This window comes from Labeo rohita, unplaced genomic scaffold, assembly GCF_022985175.1.
Source record: "Labeo rohita strain BAU-BD-2019 unplaced genomic scaffold, IGBB_LRoh.1.0 scaffold_179, whole genome shotgun sequence".
Lineage (NCBI taxonomy): Eukaryota > Metazoa > Chordata > Actinopteri > Cypriniformes > Cyprinidae > Labeo > Labeo rohita.
In genome coordinates, this window is record NW_026127989.1 from 88,999 (window position 1) to 116,139 (window position 27,141).

Genomic DNA, 27,141 nt, shown 5'->3' on the forward strand with positions numbered 1-27,141 from the left:
CCCTTTCAGTGTAGAAGATGCTGGAAAAGAAAAAAAGTTGTTGCGTACAGCATAAGTTCACTATGGGGAAACACCTTTCTCCTCAAATACTGAAGTTTTTGCAATAGAAAAACAAGCTGACACTACAAAAGGCTGGCATTTGTACGGTTTGCTGAATGATAATAAAAACCTTGTTTTTAGAGAACAGTTTATTAATTCATTGGAACAGAAGCAAAGTAGTACCTATTTGAATCACGCCTGTGTTATGGCTAATTTAGTATTAATAATCAGTTCTTTATTGCTTATGAAGGTCAAACAATGACGAAACAAACTAAAAATGCAGAATTTTAACATGCTGCATCACCAGAGGGAATCTGCTGTTTCACTGGAGCATAGAAAAAAAGCATTGAGATGCATTTATAAAACAAACCGAATTTTAATTTCTTGCCGACTTGTAATACATTTGTGCCTGGAATCATTTAGCCGCTGCGACTGCACGAATCTGCTCCAGCAGTTTCTCTATGTTGTTTGAGATGTTTTTTCCAGCGACCTCCATAACCTCAGTGATATTCTCAGCATTGTAAGGACCTTTTAAGATGCCATATTTCTTCCTCCAGTCACCAGGCTTATCTGTTGGAACAGTAAAACACTTAAATCAGCAGAGTTTTTTATGCACTTGTTTTAATTCTGGTAAATTGTTTGACACAATTCCCCAATAAATTCTGACTTGCACAGAAGTATCAAATATTCAAAATTTAGAAAGTTATTAATTGCATTTGAACAACAGTTTAACAACAGCTATTTAGTGATACCCCCCAGTTGTGGTCTCGACTCATCTTGAAATAAAATCCTAAGTCCTTTTAGAGACCAAAACTGAGTACAAATGAGGTCGAGACTGAGACAAGGTAGCTCAATATAGGTTAAGACATACTTTTTGGAGTGTTAAATAATGGTGCAGAAAAAGTAAATTTTACTAAATGTCTTGAATACAAGCAAGGCAACGGGCTGGGTATGCACATCCGTGTAGCAAATAAGGATCAAATAAGCAAAAGATCAAGGAAGCATGCAGTCATTTAGATTAAACTGTTTAGTGATTGTTCAACGCACCTCAACATGAATTCAAGCCGCATATTTCTATGTCACAAAACTCTTTGTCTTTCCCATAAAATATGCAAAGGTGGCATTATTTAATGAAATATGTGCTAATTTAAACTGCACTGAAAGAGCATGGCCAGGATATACGCAGGATATACGCAGCATATATGCAGGATATACACAGGAATAAAAATGTAAAGCTACTGAAGTGGAGATTTATGGCTTGCTGTAGGAAAGAAAACTCATTTTGAGAAAACGGCCTTTAAAAATATGTATTTCAATTGAAATATTTAAGGAGAAGTCCACTTCCAGAACAACAATTTACAAATAATGTACTCACCCCCTTGTCATCCAAGATGTTCATGTCTTTCTTTCTTCAGTCATAAAGAAATTATGTTTTTTGAGGAAAACATTTCAGCATTTTTTCTCCGTATAATGGACTGCTATGATGCCCTGATTTTAAACTTCCAAAATGCAGTTTAAATGCGGCTTCAAACGATCCCAAATGTGGTTGTAAATGATCAATTATACAATTTATACAATTTATATACTTTTTAATGTCAAACACTCTTCTGTTTTTGTTCCGGTTCATGACAGTTAGTGTATGTCGAAAAACTCCCATCTCATGTTCTCCCTCAACTTCAAAATTGGCCTATATTGCTGTTTTACCTTTTTTGTTAAGGGTGTTTGATCTTTTTTGCATGTTCACTTTGTAAAGACTGGGTCGGTACTTCTGCAGCGATGTAGGATGATTTTGAAATTATTTTTGAAATTGAGGGGGAAAATATGGTCTGAGTTTTTTGACATACCCTAACTGTCTTGAGCCAGAATACTCAGAGTTCAGGCAGAGCAAGACAAGACAAACGTTTCAGATTAAAAAATATTTGTATTTTTTAAATGGAAATAACCAATTGTTACGCTAGATAAGACCCTTCTTCCTTGGCTAGGATTGTTTACAACCGCATCTGTGATCGTTTGAAGCTGCATTTAAACTGCATTTTGGAAGTTCAAAATTGGGGCACCATAGCAGCCCATTATATGGAGAAAAATGCTGAAATGTTTTCCTCAAAAAACATAATTATTTTTTTTTTCTTTCTTTCTTCAGTTCTTTCACACTGAAGAAAGAAAGACATGAACATCTTGGATGACAAGGGGGTGAGTACATTATATGTGAATCTTTGTTTTGGAAGTGGACTTCTCTCCTAATAGTATCTTTTGGATTTTTTCTTTCCACTAGTCTGAAAAAGCCCAAAATCTCAAAACTTGACAGGTGCATTAAAAACACCATTTTTGCCTGCAGTGTCTCCCCTTAATGTAAAATCAAACCATGATTACAATATCAAAAGAGACTTGTCAGAGGTGAATATATGCAGGTTATAAAGCGTTTTGGGTTTCTTCTTAATAGCATACCTAGTCAGAATGTAACATGCATGTTAACACTTTGTCAGACATTAAATGTGATCTGAAGAATCTACAGAGAGGTCTGGAAATTTTAGTATGGAAACTAAAAATGGAAAAAGAGATAGAACCATGAATCAGCACACAGTTGATAATTCTGGAAGATGTTAACTTGCCTCCACAGTTGACCATGTTAAACAGAGGCATGTGAATCACGGTTGGAGCGTTTGGGCCTTTGAACACATAAAAGTCCTTTGGTTTGTTCCCTTCTTTACTGGGAATGTTGACTTCAGGGAAAGGGATGTTTAGTTTCTTGCATGTTTTAGCAGTTTCTCTCACTGTCTGCAATGGAAAAGTATAGCAGTAGCCCTTTATTAAAAGGCAGACTTAGACATTTTTGTTAAAACTGATGTTATTCACTTTATCTACCCCTTTATTATATGTAGCCTATACTTCATCAGGCACCATATACCGTGAAAGGATCTCCATCGCTGAAATCCAGAGCAATGATGAGGTCAATGTTTCGTTCTTTTCTCAGCACTGAGAAGTAGGGCGAGTTGATCAACAGTCCGGCGTCTATAAAGTCTCTCATCTCATTTTTCAGAAGAGCGGCTGGCACTGATTCATCTACTCAAAAATAGCTTGAAGTGAGTCTATTTATTATTCATAATGTATTTCCAGTTGCCAAACAGGTCTGTTCTCACCTGTCATGTTGTGGAGAAAGTTATAATTCCTGCCCCAGATCCCCTGAGCAATGCATCTACAAAGATCAATGAAACAAATACACTCTTTAAAAACTGTTTTCTAAAGTTCTTCAGCTCAATAAATGGTTCTTGGGGTCGCAGTGCAAACAGCCAACACCTGGTTATTTTAGGCAGTTTAGAAATCCCAGGCTGTGCATTGGCATGGTTCAAATCATACTTATCTGTCCACCATCAGTTCATAGCAGTGAATGTGGTATCATATCATTCACATGTACAGTATGGAGGACCTCAAGGCTCAGTACTAAGACCGCTGCTTTTCACACTTTACATGCTACCCTTGGGAGATATCAGGAAACATAGTGTTAGCTTTCACTGTTATGCTGATGATACTCAGCTCTATACTTCTTTGTGGCCCGACGAAACACCAAATTGCAAAACTAACAGAATACATAGTTGATATAAAAAACTGGATGACTAGTAATTTCTTACCGCTAAATTCTGAAAAAAACAGAGGTGTTCATTTTTGGACCAAAAAACTCTGCATGCAGTAACGTAGAACACTGTCTAACAATTGATACAGTTGAGGTCAAAAGTTTACATCCCCCTTTCAGAATCTGCAAAATGTTAATTATAAGAGGCATCATACAAAATGCATGTTTATTTAGTACTGACCTGAATAAGACATTTCACATAAAAGATGTTTACATATAGTCCACAAGAGAAAATAATAGTTGAATTTACAAAAATGACCCAGTTCAAAATTTTACATACACTTGATTCTTAATACTGTGTTCTTACCTGAATGATACATTTTTGATCATTGTTTTTATTTGGTGATAGTTGTTCGTGAGTCCCTTCAGGTCCCACAAATTCTTTGCTTTTCCAGCTTTTTTGTGTATTTGAACTCTTTCCAATAATGACTGTATGATTTTGAGATCCAACTGAGATACCCTGATCTTCAAATTCAAAAACTTTTCACCCTCCAGCTCTTAATGCATGGAACCTTCTGTAATAGTCGCATACGAGTCCCTCAGTTGTCCGCAGGATTTTTCTAAAGAACAGCGGGCAGTTTAACTGTTCAGGACAAACAAGGGACTCATGAACAACTATCACTAAAAAAAAAACACACAGCTGTGGATCATTCAGGTAACAACACAGTATTAAGAATCAAGGGGATGTAAATGTTTGAATGGGGTTATTTTTATAAGTTCAACTATTATTTTCTCTTGTGGACTATATGCAGAAACGTTAATTAACGCATTCATTACTTCAAGGTTAGATTATTGTAATGCTTCATTGGGTCGTTGTTCTGCACGCTTAATAATCAAACTCCAGCTGGCCCAAAATGCAGCAGCTAGAGTTCTTACTATGACCATATTAGCCTGGTTCTGTCAACACTGCACTGGCTCCCTATTAAACATCATATATGTTAAAATTTTGCTAATTACTTATAAAGGCCTAAATGGTTTAGCACCTCAGTACTTGAGTGACCTCTTATCACACTATAGTCCTTCATGTCCTCTGCTTTCTTAAAACTCTGGCCATTTGATAATACCTAGAATATCAAAATCAATTGCAGTTGGCAGATCCTTTTCCTATTTAGCACCCAAACTCTGGACATGCTGGTTCAGTTTGGCTGAAGGAGAACTTGCCTGACTAAGCCTGGTTTCTCCCAAGGTTTTTTTTTTTTTGTCCTATTCTGTCACTCATGGAGTGTTGGTTCCTTGCTGCTGTCGCCTTTGGCTTGCTTAGTTGGGGACACTTAATTTCTGCCAATATTGTGTGCTTGATTTCACAAACACTATTTGAAAAGAACTGAACTGAGCTGGACAATGACATCAGTGAATCAACAATGAACTGACTTTTACTGAAAAATTTTATAGCAGAACTTAATTTTGTTTGCAATATTTACACACTTTTTCTGCTCAACACTGTAAAGCTGCTTTGACACTATATAAATAAAGGTGGCCTGACCTGACTGCTCTTTTGCGCCTATCAGCAGTTTGCTGACCTCCAGAAAGGTCTGTAAAAAGAGGGGAACATATATATTAGTCATTTGTTCCTCTTCTAGTTAGTGCTACTACGAGCATAATTTACAATTACCAAAAACAGTGGTTTGAATGATATTATGGCAAGTTATCCTATTATTTTTTGCAGTTTCATGATTTGATTTTCATAATTTTTTTACTATTTAAAATTGGGCAAACAGACGATGGCTGACAGACATCACAATGTTTAGCCGGCAGAGTTTGATTTATCAAGCACTGTCTTAACACATTAAGCCATGTTAAATTTTTTTTAAAGTTAAGCATTTTAGAACGTCCCCTCTGTGACAGTGGAGTACAGACAGCAATTTAATTTGAAATGAAAACAAGTCTGTGAGAGACAGCCAAAATGTACAGTGAGTTGTACTATTTTTTTTTTTTTTACCTTTGTGAACATAAAATAGTAAAAATATTTATTTCTCTAACAGAAAACTCTAGATGTATTTCCATCACAGCCTTGTTTTAATTGCATACGTTTAAATGTTATTTACCCTTGTAGTGAGGAACAAACGTAATGAATAACTTCTTTTGTCTGTCAGAAATAAACTTAAAAACAAAAATGAACCACCTCTGAGAAATATTCTTTGCATTAAGTGTGACAACTAGCCCTAAATATTCTATATATAAATTCTAGCACACTTTTGGAAATGTTTACCAGGTTGCGTAGCTTTGGTCACATCAACAAGAGCAGTAGGATCAGCATTCGCAAGGCTCACAAGCTCCTGGAAACATTCGTCTATAGGTGGAAACACATTTAACAAACATAAACACACTACAAAATGTCCTGATTTTATATTTATGTATATATATTAAAAGATTTATAAAAGTTAAAAGAGTTTGCTAAGAAACCTTGTTAGTTCCTAACTGACCTTCAACGCCAGGCTGCTGACTGGTTGTCTCAGCATTTTCTTTGGTCTGTTCTTCTAATTTTTACAATGAATAGCAGGTGTTTTCCCACAACCAGAAGCAAACATACAAAATAATATTACATCAGGGCTGGTGATATATTTTCAGCAAGTGCTACAGATTTATTAATGGGATGTTAACAGTCTTTAAAAAAGATGAGAGGTGAAGAGGCCTTTTAATATACAGTTGAAGTCAAAAGTTTACATGCACCTTGCAGAATCTGCAAAATGTTAATTATTTGACCAAAATAAAAGGGGTCATACAAAATGCATGTTATTTTTTATTTAGTACTCACCTGAATAAAATATTTCACATAAAATACCTTTACATATAGTCCACAAGAGAAAATAATAGTTGAATTTCTAAAAATGACCCTGTTCAAAAGTTTACATACGCTTGATTCTTAATACTGTTGTGTTCACATTAGGTTATGTGAATGATCCATAGCTGTTTTTTTTTCTCTTGTTTATCTTGAACAGTTAAACTGCCTGCTGTTCTTTAGAAAATTTCTTCAGAACCCACAAATTCTTTGGTTTTTCTAACATGCTTGTGTATTTAAACCCTTTTCAAGGACTTTTCATGATTTTTCATCAACCCTTTTCATGATTTTGAGATCCATCTTTCCACATTGAAGACAACTGAGGGACTCATATGCAACTATTACAGAAGGTTCAAATGCTCACTGATGCTCCAGAAGGAAACATAATGCATTAACAGAATGAAAATGTGTACATTTGTCTTATTTTGCCTAAATATCATATTTTTCATATTGCCTAAATTCATTAGTACTGCCCTTCAGAATCTACAGATGATACTTACATGTTTCCCAGAAGACAAAATAAGGTAAATTTACCCTGATCTTCAAATTTAAAAAGTTTTCACCCCCTTAATGCATTGTGTTTCTTTCTGGAGCATCAGTGAGCATTTGAACCCTCTGTAATAAAGATGGTTCTCAGAATCACACAGTCATTGTTGGAAAGGGTTCATGTACAATTATCACTAAACAATAAAACACAGATGTGGATCATTTAGGTGACAACACAGAATTGGAGTCAAGTGTATGTAAACTTTTGAACAGGGTCATTTTATATATTAAACTAATATTTTCTGTTGTGAAATATGTAAACATCTGTTATGTAATATGTTATATATCTGATGTGAAATACCTTATTTAGGTCAGTACTAAATAAAAACTAACATGCATTTTGTATGATCCCTCTTATTTTGGGAAAATAATTACCAATTTGCAGATTCTGCAAGGTGTATGTAAACATTTGACTTTAGAGTGTGACTTCATTTTTCAGCTTGTAGCTTGTACATTAGTTTGGCCACAAATAATAGATTAACAAATATTTGAATGCACTGGACTAATAAATAAATAAAAACAATAAAAGTCTTTACCTTTCTGCGTTTTCTCAAATGCCATTTTCAATTCAGGTATTGAAATAGCTGAAAAACAAAATCAAATGAAAACGAAATCAATTTTCATTTTTAAGCAGAAATAAATCTTCAAGTTTCACAATTCAAGCTGTACCTTTTACCCATTTCCAGGTTGCCTGTCCATCAGCTAAAGCACTGCTACACATAGCTGCAGTAAACAGAAACACAATGTTTCAAATAACTGACACAAATTTTATCCCTCAGCTTTATGAAACAGCTCATGGCAGAGATGTGTCTGTACTAAGCAGGAGTCTGCAAGTATTAATTTGTGTGTCCGCAAATGTGAACATATTACTCCTATTTTAATGGCTCTTAACTGGTTGCCGGTGCATCATAGAGTTGATTTCAAAATATTGTTGTTTGTTTTTAAATTTAATGGTCTTGCGCCCTCTTACTTCTGAAATTCTCAATCTGAACATACCAGACAGGTGACTATGGTCCACAAACAGTTACTCTCTGGCTGCCTCGAACACAGTTGAATTCACAGTTGTTGCATGTTACAGCAGTCCTGCAACAGAGTTTGTTACCTTGCAGGTACAGCATGTCCATTTCAGGCTGGTGTTTTTTCTTTGAACCATTGTCAAACTGGCTGCCGAAGCTGGAGGTTTCCACAAATGCTCCAGTGAGGGAATAACCTGCTTCATGTGGACTGACTTCAAGCCAGGGGTCTGCAGACAGAAAATACCACCATATAACAGCGAACAGAAACACATTAAAACTCTGTCTCTTTCAGAAAAAAACACAGACCTCCTTCCTCCTTCCTTTTGCATTGCTTGTCGATCACTGCATAAATGGGATATGGATCTTTACTCTGCTGGTCCCACTGAGCTGTGAGTGTTTGTTCATCAATCTGAAGGGAACATATTTTTTACAGCATCATGCTGTAGTGAAGACTGCCAGGGCAATCACTAAACAGTTTGAGTGATGACATTTGGAGTTCTGACCTCACTTATACCCCAGACCACCCCTTTTAAGCAGACTCGGGTATGGTTCGTGTGTGTGCACACGAGTTCGGAAGACAGTGTTCACAAAATACAAACATACCTAACTCTGACATCAATCAAATCCATGTGAAAGCAACCAAAGTGTGAGAGTATATGTACAGTATGCATACATGTGTCTAATAATACCTAGTTATTGTTATCCATAAAATCCACTATAGATTTAAAACTGACCATTACCACTACCCTCAACAAGTCAAAGTGGGTTGTGTTATGAAGGGTTACTGACCTCTTTCACATATGATGTGACAAATAGCACTGCCCAGAGGTCAGTCATGCTGAAAGCTGTCTTTCATGTAATACTTCTTCAATTTGGCCACTTTTTCTGTCCAGCTGACTCCTGGACTGTTGAGTCTCTCGATGATTTTGTCTTTCACCGTGTCTAGTTTGGTGGACCAATCTGGTTCTTTGTATAAGGAGGCCATGCACCTTCAAAAAAGAACATACTGCTCTCATTTTTGACATTCATTCCAGTTCAGTCTGTCTGTGTTTGTTGTTTCTAAGGGTTCATACCAGGTGGATCCAGAGACTCCGCACAGATAAAGGATGCAGTCCAGAAGACCTGCTTTATCAAGCTGAACCAGGCATTCCAGCAAAGCCACCATGGCCCTTTGTCCTCCTCCAGAACCCAGTAATGCAATATTTGGCACTTTATCCTGAAATACACACACCACTCAAAGCATAAATCTAAGGAAATAGTTTCTATTGTGTTACTTGACGACTATGGGGAAACTCCTGTTTACTCTAATACTGAAGCCTGATTTGTTCACATTTATATAGTTGCACAAACCAGTGGTTCTCTAGCCTTGAAGAGGCAGTGGCTGCTCACCTGTGTCCACTATCAGGCCAAGGACTCAAGACTGCAGCACATCCATCCAAGCCCTGCAGGATGACTTCCACCTTGGCCAACAGGGCTAATGCAGCAGCCCTGCATATGATACCTGTGCTCCAGTTATTTCAGGTCAAACTCCTCCGTGATATGGATGAGTCTGGTGGGGATCCTAGCGCTTTTAAAGAGCTGTGCATGTTGAAGGATTTGACCTCAATTGGCAAGGCCATGGCCAATCTGGTGGTGCTGAAGCACTTCCTGTGGCTCAATCTGACAGAAATCAGGGACAAGTTCACAAAATGTTTTGCCAAAGCACAAAAGATGCCGCAAGCTCAGTGCCATTTTCTGTCAAAGCGCCCCAGCTCAGCATCTGTTTCAAGTCTTTTACGAAGTGCATGAAGCACTTGGAGTGTCTTAGGTTGAAAATCAATTCAGCCAAGAGTTTTCTGACTACCAGACAATGAGCTTCCTTTCTGGGAAGAGCTTAAAGACTTTGTTCAAATGCAAGCTTGGATTACGCCAGGATGCTCCCAAAACATCCTGCGAGAGGTGGCATCGTTCAAGCTGGGGACTGCACGTCCCCTCAGGGTACTTAAGAGGATGCTTGACCTCATGGCAGCCATCTGCTCAGTTATTCCACCAGGCCTGCCACACATGCAGCCCCTCTGGTATTAGTTCAAAGCTTGCATTCCGTCCCACGCCTGGGTTGGTGTTATAACAGAGTAACGCTATGTCAAAGTTGTGGCCCCCTAGGCAACTTCTCATCTATTTCTGTCAGGCGTGCAATTGGGAATGACCTCCAGGAGGAAGGTAGTCACCACAGACACCTCCAGATTGGGCTGGGGCACTCTGTACGGGGCAATCCGGGTCAATCCATGAGCAACGGCAACATATCAACTGCCCAGCCAAAACTGTAGAGACTTCATGTCTGGCCCCTTGACAGGAGTCTAACCATCTCTCCGTAAGAGTCACTAATGCCATTTTAGAGGCTAGAGCTCTGTCTACAAGACATCTCTACACCCTTAAATGGTCAGTCTTCTGTGACTGGTGTTCAGCCAAAGCCTGGACTCGAATTCTTGTGACAGGCCCGTAGCCAGCCTAGCGGAAGGGGGGGTTCTTTTTTTCCAAAAAGTGGACCTTTTCAGTTCCCACTCATTTTGTATTTAACTATGAGGTTCAAATACTTTATTTTGTTGACTACTCATGCACCAATTTGTGCTGTATTATTATGTGTGCTGGTATTTTAATAAGCATGATTTTTTTGATTCACCAAAAATATTTATTACAATGATGTCAAACTGCTTACCAAGATATTGCCTTGTTCACTAAATATACACAAATACCTAAAGCCTAAAGCAAAAAGTAATTTAATTAAATGAATGACATTTGTAATTCAATAAAATCACAGATTCTTTGTACTGACACATATCCAAATGGTGGGTGGATGTGTGTCCCTTTAGGGGGGTCTGGGGGCATGCCCCCCCAGGAGAAAATTTTACACATTTTAAAGTGAAATTCATTAATTTGGTGTACTTTAAGAACTCAAAAGTAAGAGTCTAACCCATGTTCATTGTACAAACTGATCAAACAAAAAAGTTGGTGACAGTCTGAAAAATCGGTTCTAGAACTGCCCCTGGTGAGAATACTGTGTTCTTCCTTGACCCATGCACACAGAAAAAAAATGGTGCTTTAGCGGTTCTTCGGTGTGATTGTGGTGTTATATAGTACCGTTAGTGTATAAAGAACCAGTCAAGCCCCTGTCTGGTTTTTCAGCGGTTCTTCAGTGGTTCTTTGGGGTCGTTAAGGTGCTATATAGTACCACTGCCATACAAAGAACCTGTTCTCTAACTCTCTCTTAAACTTTTCAGTTGGGGAAAGGATTAAAAACAACATTAACATACAGTGTATTTTCTGAAGATCTTTTTGCCCCTAAGGCCCCCATAAGGAAATATTTCCCACATAAGACCTTTTGACCTTAGAAAAGCATAAAAGTGATTCAAGACATTTTGCCATTGTAGTAAATATATTTACTACTATTGTAGTAATACAAGCCCCTATGATTGTTTCTATTGAGCACCATTTTTGTTGAAGTAATAAAATGCTATACACAGCAAAATCCCCAGTGTTATTTTAACACTCTGAGTGTGGACACATATAAACACTGAAGCAGTGTTAAAGTTAACGAGATAATTAGGAGATTAACGAAGTGATGATTGATCATTATTGAAGACACCTGATGTTAATAAGCACAAAGGAGAAAACCAAAATTTTTAAGCAACCATTATAGTGGTCAGTGTTTGCATTAGTTGGGCTCTTGACCCTTAAATCATCAATATTAGGTTTTGTTTGGCTGCAATTACTGAGTTATAACAGCCAGACAAGCCAAGAGCAAAAGTCAATAAGATGGCATTGACTGTGCTTGATTAATCATCATATAGTGACTTGAGTATTTAATGTAGAATTTCCTTACAGATTACAAAAAAAAACTGTGAACAAAAGATCAATCAGTTTTGCCATAATCAGACAGATGATGAAAAAAAAGTTCATCTTAATTTAGACACACAGACATGAAGAATCAGTGTGAGAATCACAACAACGGTGACCATGAAAAAGCGTGTTGTAGCCAATCAGAACTCATCCATGCATCATGCATTGCGGCATGAATAAATTATGAGAGTTCAGAGTTGATCTGTTTATCTAAATATGCCGTTTGTCACCATTGTTGAGATTCATGGGCTGGTTCTTGATGTCTATTTGTGCCTAGGTGAAATACTTTTTTTTTTTTTTTAAACAGGTTGTAAAAAAAAACTTTCCAAAATGTATAGGAAGTACTGGATCTTCTGTGGATTGTCAAGGCTATTACAATAAGCAAAAAAAATAAATAAATAAACTAACTTAGAGATTAGACTCTAGGTGATTTATGTGACTTGGTGATTGGTGACTTGAGCTTTTGGCTTGTCTGGCTGTTTCAACTCAAATACAGTAGCCAAACAAAATTTAGCATTAAAGATTTAAGGGTCAAGAGCCCAACTAATGCAAACATTGACCACTATAATAGTTGCTTAAAAATTTTGGTTTTCTCCTTTGGTGATTCTGCTTATTAACATCAGGTGTCTTCAATAATGATCAATCATCACTTTGTTAATCACCTAATTATCTCATTAACTGTGTGTGGTACATCTGATGGTTCTACATAGAACCATTTGACAAAGGTGCCATATAGCACCTTTTAAAATAGGTGCTATATAGCACTAAAAGTGGTTCCCCTATGATTACGAGCCAAAGAACGACTTTTAGTGCTATATAGCACCATTTGTTTTTAGAGTGTGCTACACCCTTCCACTGAGTTTTCTGAGCCCCCATTCTGGGCCCCTTTCATCCTCTGAGTCTTTCCTCCTTATATATATATATATATATATATATATAAGTGGAATTAAATATATATATATTTAAGACCTGCAGAAATAGAATTAATATGGAAATAGCATGTTGTCTAGTAATATGTTAAACTGATATCCTGATTTACAGCTAAGATAATGTTCATTATCAAAAACAGTAACATCTGTTACAATTGTAACAACCTTATTTTTAAAAAAAAAAAAAAAAAACTTTATTATGAACAGGACAAATCAGGAAGGACAGGAAGTGATATGGGCGGCGGGATCGGGAAAGGTCCCCGAGTCGGGTCTCGAACACGGGAAGCCCGGATCACGCTGCCCACAAGGCCATCGGCGCCGACAACAAGCTTATTTTTGTATATTGAAATTATTAATAATAATTATTCACCTCAATACCATGGTATAAAAATGAACTACATGGCTTCTATTGGTATGAAGAACGGTGGTCTTAATATTAATCACAAAATACTGTAATTATATTCCATTACTCTTTTAATAGATTTACATTTTAAATGATTAAATGATTCTGACTATCGTTGCGCACAGTGTTTCTGCTGTTTGTCAGCGCTGTTTCATCTGTTTAAATCGCCATGTCATTGTGTTCTTCACCGAATTCAAGCGCTTCACTCTGGATCTCACAGCGCTATTTAGTGCTCGCGAGTAAACGCATCTGCTCTAGTAAACTTGCTCTCCGCTGCTGTTTGAACTGTGATCCGAGCGGACGAACGGTCTGTGTGGCGCTTCAAACGACTACCACATTTAATCCATAACGCTATTTTTGTCTTTCCGTCCTCTTGAAATTATAATTAAGACTTTTCTTATACTTATTAAGGTATGTAATACTTGTTATGGCTTTAAAAGCGCGTTGTTATTTAAAAGAACACTTGTTTATTTAAAAAAAAAAAAAATTCCGGACCTTTGACTGGATGGGGTGGGTCGTTTGAACCACCCGAACCCCCCCTGGCTACGGGCCTGTGTGACGTGTCCCATGTGCTAACCTTTCTTCAGGAGTTGTTGGATAAGGGATGTACCCCTTCCACACTCAAAATTTATGTGGCAGCCATTGCGGCAAATTATTCTCTCTTGGATGGCTGATCAATTGGCAGAAACAACCTGGGGTGCATTTCCTAAAAGCATCGTTAGCTAACTATGGTCGTTAGTTCCATTGAACTCTATTGGAAATTATGGAATTTGCAACCATAGCTGCTTTTGGGAAATGCACCCCAGGTCATCAAGTTCTTAAAGGGTGTTCAGAGACTGAACTTATCTCACTCTAGGACTGTGCCAACATGGGACCTGTCTATAGTCCTAAAAGTGCTTGAGGGCCCTCCCTTTGAGTTGCTTTAAACAGCTGGCTTGTGGGCCATGTCACTCAAAACCGCTTTGCTTTTGGCCTTGGCCTTAGGTGACTTGCAAGTGCTGTTTGGTCGATGGCGAGCTTGGTCTCAACTCACTGTGCCTTGTTTGGTCCTTGTTTGTGTACGTTGAATGCTCTAGATTGTTCAGACAATCAGAGCAGCTCTTTGTGAAACCCCCCGGAAAACCCTTTGGGCCATTCTAAGGGGTTTCCGTTTACAAAGCAGAGACTCACTGGATAGTAGATGCTATAGCCCTGGCTTATGCCGCAGTTGGCTCGCAATGCCCTATAGGTGTGAGGGCCCATTTCACCAGAGGAGTGACCCCCTTTTGGGCCAGTGTGATCTCTATCGGAGAGCTTTGCTGCTGGATGTGTTCCCCATAGTTGTCAAGAGACACAACAGGAGTGGACGATGAATAGGGATCACTCCGGTTACTAATGTAACCTCAGTTCCCTGAGATAAGGGAACCAGTGTTGTGTGACTGGCCGTGCTATTAGCTGCACGCAAATTGATGGCTGTCGCTTCAGTCAAATAAGATGGTGCCCTGAGCTAGCTTATATAGCTGGCGGCTCCTCCCATTCTGGTGGGCTAGAGCGCCATTGGTTTGTGCAGCTACACAAACGTGAAAAAATCAGGCTAAAGTATCAGAGTAAACAGGAGTTTCCCTATAGTCATCAATCAACGCAACGTTTGTTCCCTTATCTGACATTACGTTAGTAACCGGAGCATTTTTCACAATCAAGAGAGTGAAACCGATATTTGACATCTGAGGTTCACTGGTCACAGAGTTATTTGTCAGTCATATCGATATAACCAGTTAGATATATGAAGTATGACATAAGATGTTTTACCTGACTGCAGCATATGTTAAACTTCTGCAGGCATTGAAGAACAGTGTTTCTCCTCCTGGCTACAAACTCTTCCTCGTTCCTATTCAGAGAGTGTTCAATTCTCACATCACCACTGCAGCAGAGAAACAGACAGACAGAGCAATGCTGAATTTAACTTTATTTGAAATAAGTATTCTAGATCTGAATACAATTTATTCTGCAATAGATTTCAATAGTTTATTTTATGAATTATTCAGTTTGTTATAGATGTTAATTGTGTAAGTAATGCAGTACAGTTGTTATCCCATCATTCTAGGAATCTGTGCAGAATTACCTTTCCTGGGGTTCGGCTGCACTCATCTATAAAACAAGAGAGTTAACATTAAAGTAAATCTTCTGAAAATCATTTGATAAATTTGATAAACTCATGAGTCAGTTTTTCTTGTCAGAAAACCTGCTATATCTATATCTATCTATCGATCGATCTAACTATATATCCATCTATCTATCTATATCTATCTATATCTATCTATCTATCTATCTATCTATATATATATATATATATATATATATATAAAAACCACAACCATTTTAATCGTTGATGACAGAAGTGTTTCTTGGGCAACAAATTAGCATATTAGAATGATTTATGATTGGTTGTGTGATAGTGACAACTATTAAAGGGGACATTGGATGCCCAGTTCTTACAAATTGGTAGTCTATAACATACTTTGGTTAAAATTTCTGTAGTGTAGTGTAAAACAACACCCTTTTACCAGGCACCCTTTAAATGATAATGAGCTACTGCTCACCCTTTTCTAACACTGTTAACTTTAACCACATTCGAAACTTGCTAATAATAATTAATAATAATAATTTGCACAACCATAAACACATTTATGTAGATCACTGCACCCTCACTTTTCTTTTACAATTCGACCACTGGTTGTTTCTAAGGAAAAATTCTAATTTCGTCTGGAACGCAGGATCAGTGTCAGAAAGCCTGTTCTAAACTTAAATTTAGTACTTGCTTCCATATGGTCCGATTTTAGTGCTACACATAAGACAGGACTGCTAATTCGTCTATGCACCTGTATAAATGCTCTGTGAAATGCGTTTATGCGACGTTGTAAGTACACATATACGTATATATTCATGTGGCATATATTGTTGATATTTTACTGATGCTTGTTTACATTGGCGAGTTCTAATCGTTTTGTTGCGGCTGTAATTTGCCGCTAAAATGCGCTAATTAGCATTAACTTTGCCAGTATTATCATACTATGCAACTAGTGTTTTATTTATGTTCGTTTCACTGTTTTATTGCACGTTGCATTGAGTATATAGACATTTATGTTGAGTTGGTGTCTAATCATTGTACATTGTTGTTGATATTATTGCAAGTATGTCTATTGTAACATGTCTCTATAGAATATTGTTTGTAATTATATTTTTTTATTTGTTCTTTTGACCATTACCATTGCATTTTAAATTGTACCTTTTTTTTAAATTGTAATAATATTTCAGTTCGTAAATCAAGAGCTTAAAGGGGTCATCGGATGCTAAGTTGTTTAAACATTAATGTGTGTTGACAGTTTATGTACAAATCTACCCTATAATGATAAAAATCCATGCAGTGGTTTTTAATTAATCTGTAATAATAATATCCCCTTTTTCAAATCGAGCCGTTCTCAGATGCCTGTAGTGTCACACCCACAGAAGACAGTCCCACAATAGTTGATTGAGATGAGCTCTTACCTCAGACCAGCTGTCACAGTCCAGTAACTTTCCTTGTTTCCATGCCAGAGCAGGGATGTAAGTTAGACAAGAATATCTCTGATTGAGTGATTGAGGTGTTGTGCTGCTGGATGTAATAATGAACATAGTGGTCGTCATTTACTCCCGACATCTGAGCCGCTGAAGATGCAGTGGATTACATTTGTTTGTGAAGGGAATGAGCCTCCCGATCTACATATATCCATCTATGTTTGTCCAAATCATTCATGATCCAGCTTCACTTACAGCAGAAGTGAGTATAAGGTTTTTTTTTTAATCTTTGCGATCTCCTTTCCTTATAACGTGGTAGTTAGGAAGTTTAGCGGCTAAAAGCAGCTAAATGCGGCTAAAGTAAACAAGATCATCATTCCACAGAGAGAAGAGAGGGGCGGGGTGAGTAGAGCTCATTTGCATTTAAAGGAACAACCCCTTAGAATGAGCTGATTTTTCCAGAGCTCATTTGGACAAGATAAAAAGGTTGTTGTTTTACAAAACCATTTATAATTTTTAATCAAACTATATTAGAGACTTTTCATTAAGATCCTAAAGAATCATATCAACTTGTGGAAAATGGGCATACGATGACACCTTTAAGGTTCTTCCATCATTTAGTCTCTCAGGGCTTGTTCTTACACTTATGGCTGAGAACTCTGAATACCACAAGTGTAGGCTATAAGAATGCTAATATGATAAGAAATTTTTTGTAGTTTTTGAAAGGAAGAACATTTGGAAATAAAAGAAACAACAGAGTAAATGGACTAACACTGTGTCCTAACTATACGTGACGAGTCAAGATTCCAGCGACAAGCAATTTGTCTGTCCACACCAGAATCACTCAAATAACCATTCTGAAGTGCAGAAGTGAACAAGTTTATCATCTAATAAATATCAAACCTTTTTAACCTTTTTTATTATTAAAAGTATCTACTGAGTGACTGATAGCCTACCATTTTTGTCATGGAAAAAGCTTGTTGGTTCATATTAAGTTCAGAGTTTTAACATGTTACATGTTTACTTTCAAGATCTGTTTTAGTATGGTTTTAAATGTCACGCAATATGATATTCAAACCAGTGTTAGGTAATTTACTCTAAAAATTTAATTAATTACTAGTTACTAATTACATCTTCAAATGTGTAATTAGATTAATGTACAGATTACTCTCTCCAAAAAGTATTTAATTACTTATTACAAATTACTTTCTAAATCCTATATCAACTTTAACAAGTTAATGATGCAAGGATAGGCATAAACGGTTCTTTTAATTTTTCAAATAAACAATACATAACTACATGAATTATGGTGGCCATACTTTAGATTAGGGTCCAGTTCTCATTATTTACTAACCAACTATGAGTTTTGCCTAAATATACTCCTAGTTACTGCTTATTAATACTAAAAGTTGTTGTTAAGTTTAGAAATTGGGTAAGATTAAGGATTTAGTATGAGGTCTTGCAGAATAAGACATTTAATATGTGCTTTTTAAGTATTTTTAAACCGTCAGTAATACTTACACTGAAGTGTTACCAATAGTCTTATTAACTCACCAAAGTATTTAAAGTGATAAGGTAACATAAAAAGCATGCATTTTAAGGTTGGACTTTAAATTTTGATGTTACATCCACTATTGTATTGTATATAAATGTTCTACAGTCTATGCACAGTATTAAGTTCACAGTATTAAGTAACTGTAATTAAATTACAGAAAAAAAGAGTAATCCCTCATTTTACTTTTTCCAGGGAAAAGTAATTAAATTACAGTAACTAATTACTTGGTAACTAGTTACACCCAACATTGATTCAAACTCACAATAGACAAATTTAACACTGAATAATGCACATAACTAGTATCTGACTAATTATCATCGTCATAGTTTGTATGATATTGTTCCAGCCGTGATGTTGCATAATTAGAATCCTTTCTAAAATAGAAACAGTAGTAGAAAAAAGTAGTAAAAAAACAGTGGCATTTTATAGAATACCATCTTCAAAGATGCCCTATGGGGCTAATCTCAGATGTTTATGTTTGACCAGACTGATGAAACCTGACTTATGTCAGTGTAACCATAATATTTCTCCACTCTGCTCTTTCTGCCAGTAGGAAGAGGAATCTATCTCACATTTATTCTGCTTTTGTTATTAAACCCAGCTGCAAAATATTTGCTTTTGATATACGTTCATTATCATCTTCACTTCAAAAAGTCTCCTCCAATAAATATGCTCTGAACACATTTATTAATATAAATAAGTAAGTAAATAAATAAACTGAATTTGACAGGAAATAATATATTAGACCTATAGTTACAGCATGAAATCATATTTACACCTATAATATTTTACATTAGGTAATTTAAACATATGATTTTTTTCTCACAATTGCAAGTTCATATTGCCAAATTCAGCCATTATAATGTGCAATGGTGAGAATTTCAAGATTTTTTTTTTTAATACTTTAATTCTGTTTCTTCCATAGACTGCTATACAGAACTGTCATCTTCTGCCACCAGGTTGGCTCTGCCCACAAAAATGTCATCTCTGTTTGATGGTCTATGCCAGGGGTGGCGAACGTTGGTCCTGGAGAGCCACAGCCCTGCAGAGTTTTGCTTCAAACCTAATCAAACACACTTGAACAAGCTAATCAAGTCTGAAGGGTTACTAGAATGTTACAGACAGGTGAGTTTTAATTAGGGTTGGAGCTGAACTCTGCAGGGCTGCCAGATTTTCACAACAAACCCGCCCAATTCACACACCTTGTGTTAACATGCCCCACGGAAGAAAGGGGTGGGATGAGCAGTAGCTCATTAGCATTTAAGGAGACATGTACAAAAAAGTTATTATTATTATTATTATTATTATTATTATTATTATTATTTTTTATTTTTATTTATTTTTATTTTTTTGGCTATGTAAAAAGATTGCTTTTTTTTATATGACATTTGAGAAATTTTAACCAAAGTACATTACAGACATTCATGAAGACCCTAAGGAATCATACCAACTTGTGGAAAATGATCATCCTTTATCCACTAAAGTTATAAGCTGTAAACATGATCTTATCTTAAATTTGATCATGTCACATATCAAATATAATGGCTTTAAAGTGTTAATTGGTCTTCAATAGCAAAATACCTATTTACATAAAGCTTTAAAACATATACTCACAGTTCCTGGATCCCAAGTCTTCAGCAACAGCACAACACCAATAACAACACAGCAGCTGTTGTCTTTCTGTGACCGGGCTGAAGAAGCTCTTTCATAGGATTCTAAAACTGCAAATCTCTCAAAGTCAACTGATCAGATTTGTGTGTGGGTGTGTTGAGGGAGGTGCTTACCTCACCTTTAATAAGTTTGAGTGGCAGGAAACAGGTTGATCTGGATAAACTTGTTGATAGAAGGATCTTTTCACTGCAGGGTGGAAGGCTTCATGTGCAAGCTTACAAAAGACTAATCATATTTGTGATAACATTCAAATTTTAAGTAAATGTTACAATAATGCACTCAAAATAATCAAGATTGTTTGTGGAAAAGATTTACATATTGCAAAATCATGAGATTAATTGTGATTACTTACTTTGATATATTGACATCCACATTATTTTACACCCTAAACAGAGACAGAAATTATCTTTTCTATTAAGGCGTGATATTTTATGACCAAATGGCTCAAAATTGAAAAAAAAAAAAAACTAACGCTTATTCACTGTAATTTAATATAAATCTAATTTCAGATTCTACTTTTTTCAGTTAGCGGATAGGAAATGAACATTGTAATGCATAAAATTTTTCAATTCATGTTTATTTGTATAGTGTATTTATGATACAAAGCAGCTTCACAGAAAATTAAAGCTTCTACATTATATTTAGAAGTAGCTTATCAGTGATGACTGTCAATGTGATGCCCATATGGCAGAAATGTACAGTAAAAATCATCCAGTTAGTTCTTTGACATGCATTCAAACAAACAGTGAACACTATTAATGGAAATTATTATATGTTCCGAACAAAATGTAGTAGTTTTGTATGTTGGTTCAGGGTTGGCGTCGTCTCTTCTCAGGTGTTTGTCATCTCACATCTTTACAAACTGAAGCTTGTGTAATTCTTAGTCACCTTGGGATGTCCATCCCTTGCAGAAACAGAGAAGCAAATGGAGAAAAATTAGTGTCTGTTGTTCCAACTAGTGTTGGGCGATATGCTTAATTTTCATATTGTCCTACCGTCAGCCTCTGAGATCGTGCTAATATATTATTGATATTATCGTGCTAATTTATTTAATTATTCACTTCTCATTAACGGAAAGTAAACCAACACCAGCATAAGGCTAAAAGCAGCCTAATGTTTTCAATATGATTTAATTCATGTTTAATATAATAACAATTCAATAGAAACATTGTAAGTTATTAATGCTTACATTTCCTTAGTTATTCAAAAAGCACAAAAAGCAGCTACAGAAAACATTAACATAATGTCTAGCCTGGCCTAGACTAGCGCGAGTTTATGCACTTTAAAAAAACACCATAGGTGAATACAGTAGTTGCATCACTGTATGATGAATAAATCCCTTATCCATTATTTACACTGCACATGCAGTGCACGAAGAGGGGCCATTTCCCCCAAAACGAGTTGCCTGCCTTTTGCATCCTCTTCCCTCCTTTCTGAAAAAAGCACTTTTCTGAAGCGCCCCAGAAGCGCCTCTCTGCATTGCATCGCTAAAGTTAGGCGCCTAGTCTATTTTTGATGGATAATAATAATAATGGTCTTGCTATCGTCAAAGACATCAGCAACAGGCGATATCTCTATCGGCACAACCTTAGTCCCAACCAAGCCAAAATTACATGCATTTGATCAGATGTAATTGGAGTACAAGGTTAGGAGATGCATTATGTGAATTCTTGGCTAAAGAGATGGATTGGAGTGTGATAAAAGAGTAGTTAGGCTAAACCATTTAGGGCCTTATAAGTAGTAATAATTTGTAACTGTTACGGAACTTAATAGGTAGCCAGTGCAGAGACTGTAAAGGTGGGGTAATATGATCATATTTTTTTACCTGTTAAGCACTTCCTAGCAGTGCATTGCAATAGTCCAGTCTAGAGGTCATGAATGCATGAACTAGCTTTTCTGCATCAGAAACGGGTAACATGTTTCGTAGCTTGGCAGCATTTATAAGATGGAAGAATGCAGTTTTTGTAACATGGGAAATATGATTTTCAAAAGGCAAGTTGCTGTCTAATATAACATGCACATTTTTGACTATAGTATGGAAGCCTGTTTTTGCCACTAAATAAAAAATAAAAAAGGTAATTGCAATTTCGAGTTTGCATCTCATAAGTCTGACTTTTTTCTCAGAATTGTCAGACAAACTCGTAATTCTGACTTTTTTTCTCACCATTGCGACTTTGTAACTTGAATTTTGACTTTTTTCTGTTGTGAGATACAAACTCACAATTGCGAGTTCAAAATCCAGTTCTGAGGAGGAAAAAAGACTGATATGTTCACAGAATTTTTTATATCTCACAATTTTGACTTAATTTCTCAGAATTGCGAGTTTATGTCTTGGAATTCTGTTTATAACTCACAGTTGCAAGCTTATATCATGCAATTGCAACTTTATTTCTCAGAATTGGAAGTTTATATCTCGGAATTCTGACTTTATAACTCGCAATTGTGACTATTTCTCATAATTGTGAGTTTATATCAGACAATTTTGACTTAATTTCTCAGAATTGAGAGTTCATATCTTGGAATTCTGACTTTATAACTCGCAAATTGCGACTTTATTTCTTAGAATTGTGAGTTTATATCACACAATTCTGACTTAATTTCTCAGAATTGTGAGTTTATATCTCGGAATTCTGACTTTTTTCTCAGAATTGTAAGTTTGTATTACGCAATTCTCAGAAAAAGTGTCGATTTTTTTTTTTTTTTTTTTTTTTTTTTTGTTCATTCAATGGTGGAAACAGGCCTCAAGAGCAAGTAAATCCGTCTAAATGCAAATTGTAATCTAAGAGATTCTGTGTAATGTTTTTGGTCCAATAAGTAAAATCCCTGGTCATCCAGTCTTTACATTTTTAACACACTTTGTTAGCTTAGATAATTTAGAGGTTTCATCTGGTTTTGTTGAATATATAGTTGAGTATCATCAGCATAATGATGGAAACTACTTCTGTAATTTGTAATAGTATTACCAAGGGGCAACATGTATTTTGAAAACAGCAGCAGAGGACCTAGACAGATCCTTGTGGCACTTTACTGGTGTTAATTGAGATGATTCCCCTTTTAAACACACAAAGTGATTGTGGTCAGACAGGTAGGAACTAAACCATCTTAAAGCCTGCCCTTGAATACACTTAAAGTTTTGTAAAGGTTCAATGAGTAAGTCATGATTTATTGTGTCGAACGCAGCAGAGTTGCTAGGAGCAAGCTGGTCATGCTGGTCTTTCCAGAGAGGTGTGGTCATCAATGACATCAGTGTTTATATACTGTAGCAAAACATCTTGCACTTTTATCTTAAGCCAGTTAGAGATTAAAAATGACAAATAAGTATGCAAGAACCAAAAATAGTACATATACAGGGAAAGGATACTGTGGCTGTAAAGGATACAAGTACTGTATGGTGTCCCATACTCTGAATTTGTGCTCTGAATTTCACCCTTCCAAGTGCACAAACACAGTGAGTAGTAAACAAACACACACACATGGTGAACACACTGAGGATAGATGTCTGCATGCAGAGGTGTAGGTCAGTAAGTACAGTGGAAAGTGTGGTTTGCAAAATAACACATGCAAACAAAACTGCAATGATTTAGAACTTCTGAAGATGTCTTTAATGAAAAAATCACATTTGCACATACCCTGCTCAAACCTTACTAACTGAACAAATGTTACTGCAGGAAGTGAGAAAAATGCATACTGTTTTACACAGAATTACACAAAACTCTTCAAGAACATTAGATGTTACTTTAGAGCAGAGGTACTCAACTCTGGAGTTTAGCTCCATCCTTAATCAAACACAATTTATGTAGTAAGTATTAAAAATATCAGTGTTCTAGTAGTATACTTTAAGTGTATTATTTCAGTACTCATTGGGACTAAATTGGCCCACTTTCTAGTATATAAAAGTATGCTTTTAAGTATACTTTAAGTATAACAGTAGTAAACTTTGAGGACACAACTAGTTAGTTAGTTAGTTTGTACTGCAAGTATACTAAAAGTGATGTTAATAGTTTACTAATTAAATACTTTATGCATTTTTAGAAGTATAGACTTAGTAAACTTATAGCTTAGTATTTTTATACTGCAAGCATACTTGTAAGTTTTCTTTAAGTGAACTTTACATCCTACTTTAAATATACTAGTATGTCCCCATTTACTTATTAATTTGTATATATTTTGTTGTATGAATATCTGAACATACAAAACATCAAAAGAAAGAACTAGGGTATCTGCTTGTAAACAAAAACATTTTATTCTAGCTTCATTCTTTTTTTTTCATATAAAACACTTGAATGTGGGTAAGTTGCATGAATAAAAAAAAAAAAAAAAAAACAACATTTTGAACAAAAAGCTTTAAAAAAAAAAAAAAAAAAAAAAAAGATCAAAACATAGTTGGACTTGATCAACACCCCAAAGCTTGACAGTCATTATTAGCTCTTCATGGGTCCACATTTTATTCTATAACGTTAAACAGTTTTACATATCTATGGTTTGATGCTGTTTTATGTCTGACGATTGTTAGATTACATGTGGAAACATCTGTTTTTGTGGTTTCTATACGGAAGATGTGCAATAGCGCCCCTAGCGTATAACAATTAAAATACGGATTCTCAGAGCACAAGTATAGCTCAAATATACTTAGACTTTTATGTAATTATAATTCAAGTATACTTAAATGTCATTTTAAGTATATTGCTGAGAAGTATATAAAGAACATTTCTGAAAAGTACATAAAAAGTAGACTGAAATTATACTTTCCTATTGTTACTTTAAAAGAAGTATACTAATAGCAATCTTGAATAAACCTCTTTTTCAGAAGGATAGCTGGTCCAGGTGTGTTTAATTAGGGTAGCTGAACTTAAAATTATATGGATAAACCAGTGCAATAAACAATATCTCAAATGAAAGTGTCATAAGTGTATTTATGAGGTTTCCACACTGAGTAACGCCCTTTAACACAGTCCTGAACTTGGCTTAACTTGGCATTATACTGCCATCTAGTGGCCATCTTTTGATGGAATACTCATATCAAATACATCTTCCCTTTACTTTTTCTTTCTTAAAAAACTTTATAACTTCATATACAAACAATATTTGTTGAGACTTAAACCAAAAAACTTATCTCTCTTATCTGAACATATCTTCACATTTCTTCTATTAGTTTTTTGGTCTTTTTATTTGTCTCTTCAAACGTTCTGTCTGTGACTCAGCATCCTTTTTTATCAGTCCCTAATACCTTCTGCCTTGCAATTCTGGGACTGTATTCACAAAACATTTTATCTTCCCACTAAGAGTTATCCCAAATAGCAGTAAAAGTTTTTTAGCTAAGAGTTTTCTCTTAAAACCTATTCACAAAGCTGCTGAGACAAACTTTTACTAAGGAATAGAGAGAAGTCATAAATTAAGAGTATGGGTGGGGTTGCTATTGATGACAGCATGCTTACTAACTATGCACACTGTGATTGGCTGATAGGGGAGGGGTCTCTGTCAGAGATTTGTTCATAGAAAACTTATAGAGTGTGACATTATTTTGCCATATTCAAATAAAGGTTGAAAATAAAAATGTTACCACAATTAAATAAAGATTTTCATATTATATGTTCAGCTAATTGTCATTTAATTTCTTGTAAACAATCAGCAGATATGCCAATAAACAGTCTTTTAATTAACAGCGTAACACATGCAAATGTAAAAGAAAACCTGGACACAAGAATAGCTGTTACTTCTTGCCCCAACTGGTTAATGAAAACAATGATTTAATCAAAGAAATCTTTGGAGTTGAAATAACTTTCAAAAACAAACAAACAAACACACACACACACACAGATGCTTGAGAAAACATATGTGTGCACATCAATGCAGTTTCTAAAATGTTTGTTCCAAGGCAGATTGCTGGCAATGGCCATTTTAGCCAAGCTGCCTTCTGTTGGTACCTTGTTAAAACCACTAAATCCTAATGGAATATATCCAGAAATATATTCACTACAGGAATGGTTTTTGTTTTAAATGATTTTAATGTTTAAAAGTAATGGCATTTGTAGTGGAAACCATTAGAATTTCTGTGAAGGTTTGTATTGTTTTTTTTTTTCCAGCAAGGAGGGTAGTTTGTGACTTAAAGGTCCTCTTCACTACTTCTAACATTTCACAGATTTAAGAGCTTGTTTTAGCACTAAAAGACTTGGGAGACTCTTAAAGCAAACATTTTGGACTTCTAAATTTAGGATGCCCATTTTTTAAGATAAAAAATACATCTACTACTATTAAATGTTTGCATGGTTTAAATGCAAATGCCGGATCATACTTTTGTAGACATAGCATCAGTCTTCGTATGCACGGTGACAATTCTCCCAGTGGTTTCTTTGATATTGCTATGAGAGGCTTATAATCTGTCTCTAGCATCAGTGGTCTTCTGTAAACATGCTCATGAAATCTCTCACAGCCAAAAACTGTGCCAAGAGTCTTTTTTTCTATGTGCACATAGTTTCTTTCTGCAGATGTCATTATGCGGGATGAATATGTTCATGATGCTGGAGTAAAATGGCTAAACCAGATTTTGATGCATCTTTAGACACTTTTAGTGGCTTAACTGGGTCGTAGAATTTTAAGCCATGTTCAACAACACTTCAACCACATCCACTCCTTTTCAATGCTCTCTTTTACACTGCCACTCTGTGTTTGATTCCAACAGGTTTCTTAATGGTCTTGTATTTGCTGACAGATTCGGAACAAACTTTCCCAAGTAGTTTGCTAACCCTTCTGCAGGTCTTTCTTGTCTCTTTCTGGCTTTTCTTCGATCGCGTGTTTTTATTTTTTCCCCTGTTCGACTGTACCCCTTCTTTAGACAGTCTCTCTCCCAGGTATGTAATTTCTCTCACAACAAACTGATACTTCTTTTATTTAAATTTGAAAACTCCTACTCATTCTATTCCATCAAAAGGCTGCTGCACGATTTTGTGGAATATTTCTGGGGCTGAGCTGATGCCAAACAGTAACCTTACGAAACAGTCACCCTTTTCACACAGCAATCCCGGTAAATTGCTGTAAAATTACCTGTATGACTTACTGATAAATACAGAAATATGCTGTTCACACAGGCAACGGTGTCCTGGCTTTTAACAGTAAGAGACCATTCACATATCAGCATCAAAATGCTGGTAAATTCTGTGATGTCAGT

The 27,141-nt window shown here is 35.9% G+C and overlaps 1 pseudogene; it reads right to left on the reverse strand.

Annotated features, from left to right (window-relative positions):
• Positions 1 to 204: 204 nt before the first annotated feature.
• On the reverse strand, positions 205 to 20,047 carry LOC127158932 (cytosolic phospholipase A2 gamma-like; annotated as a pseudogene).
• Between the last annotated feature and the right edge of the window lie 7,094 nt (positions 20,048 to 27,141).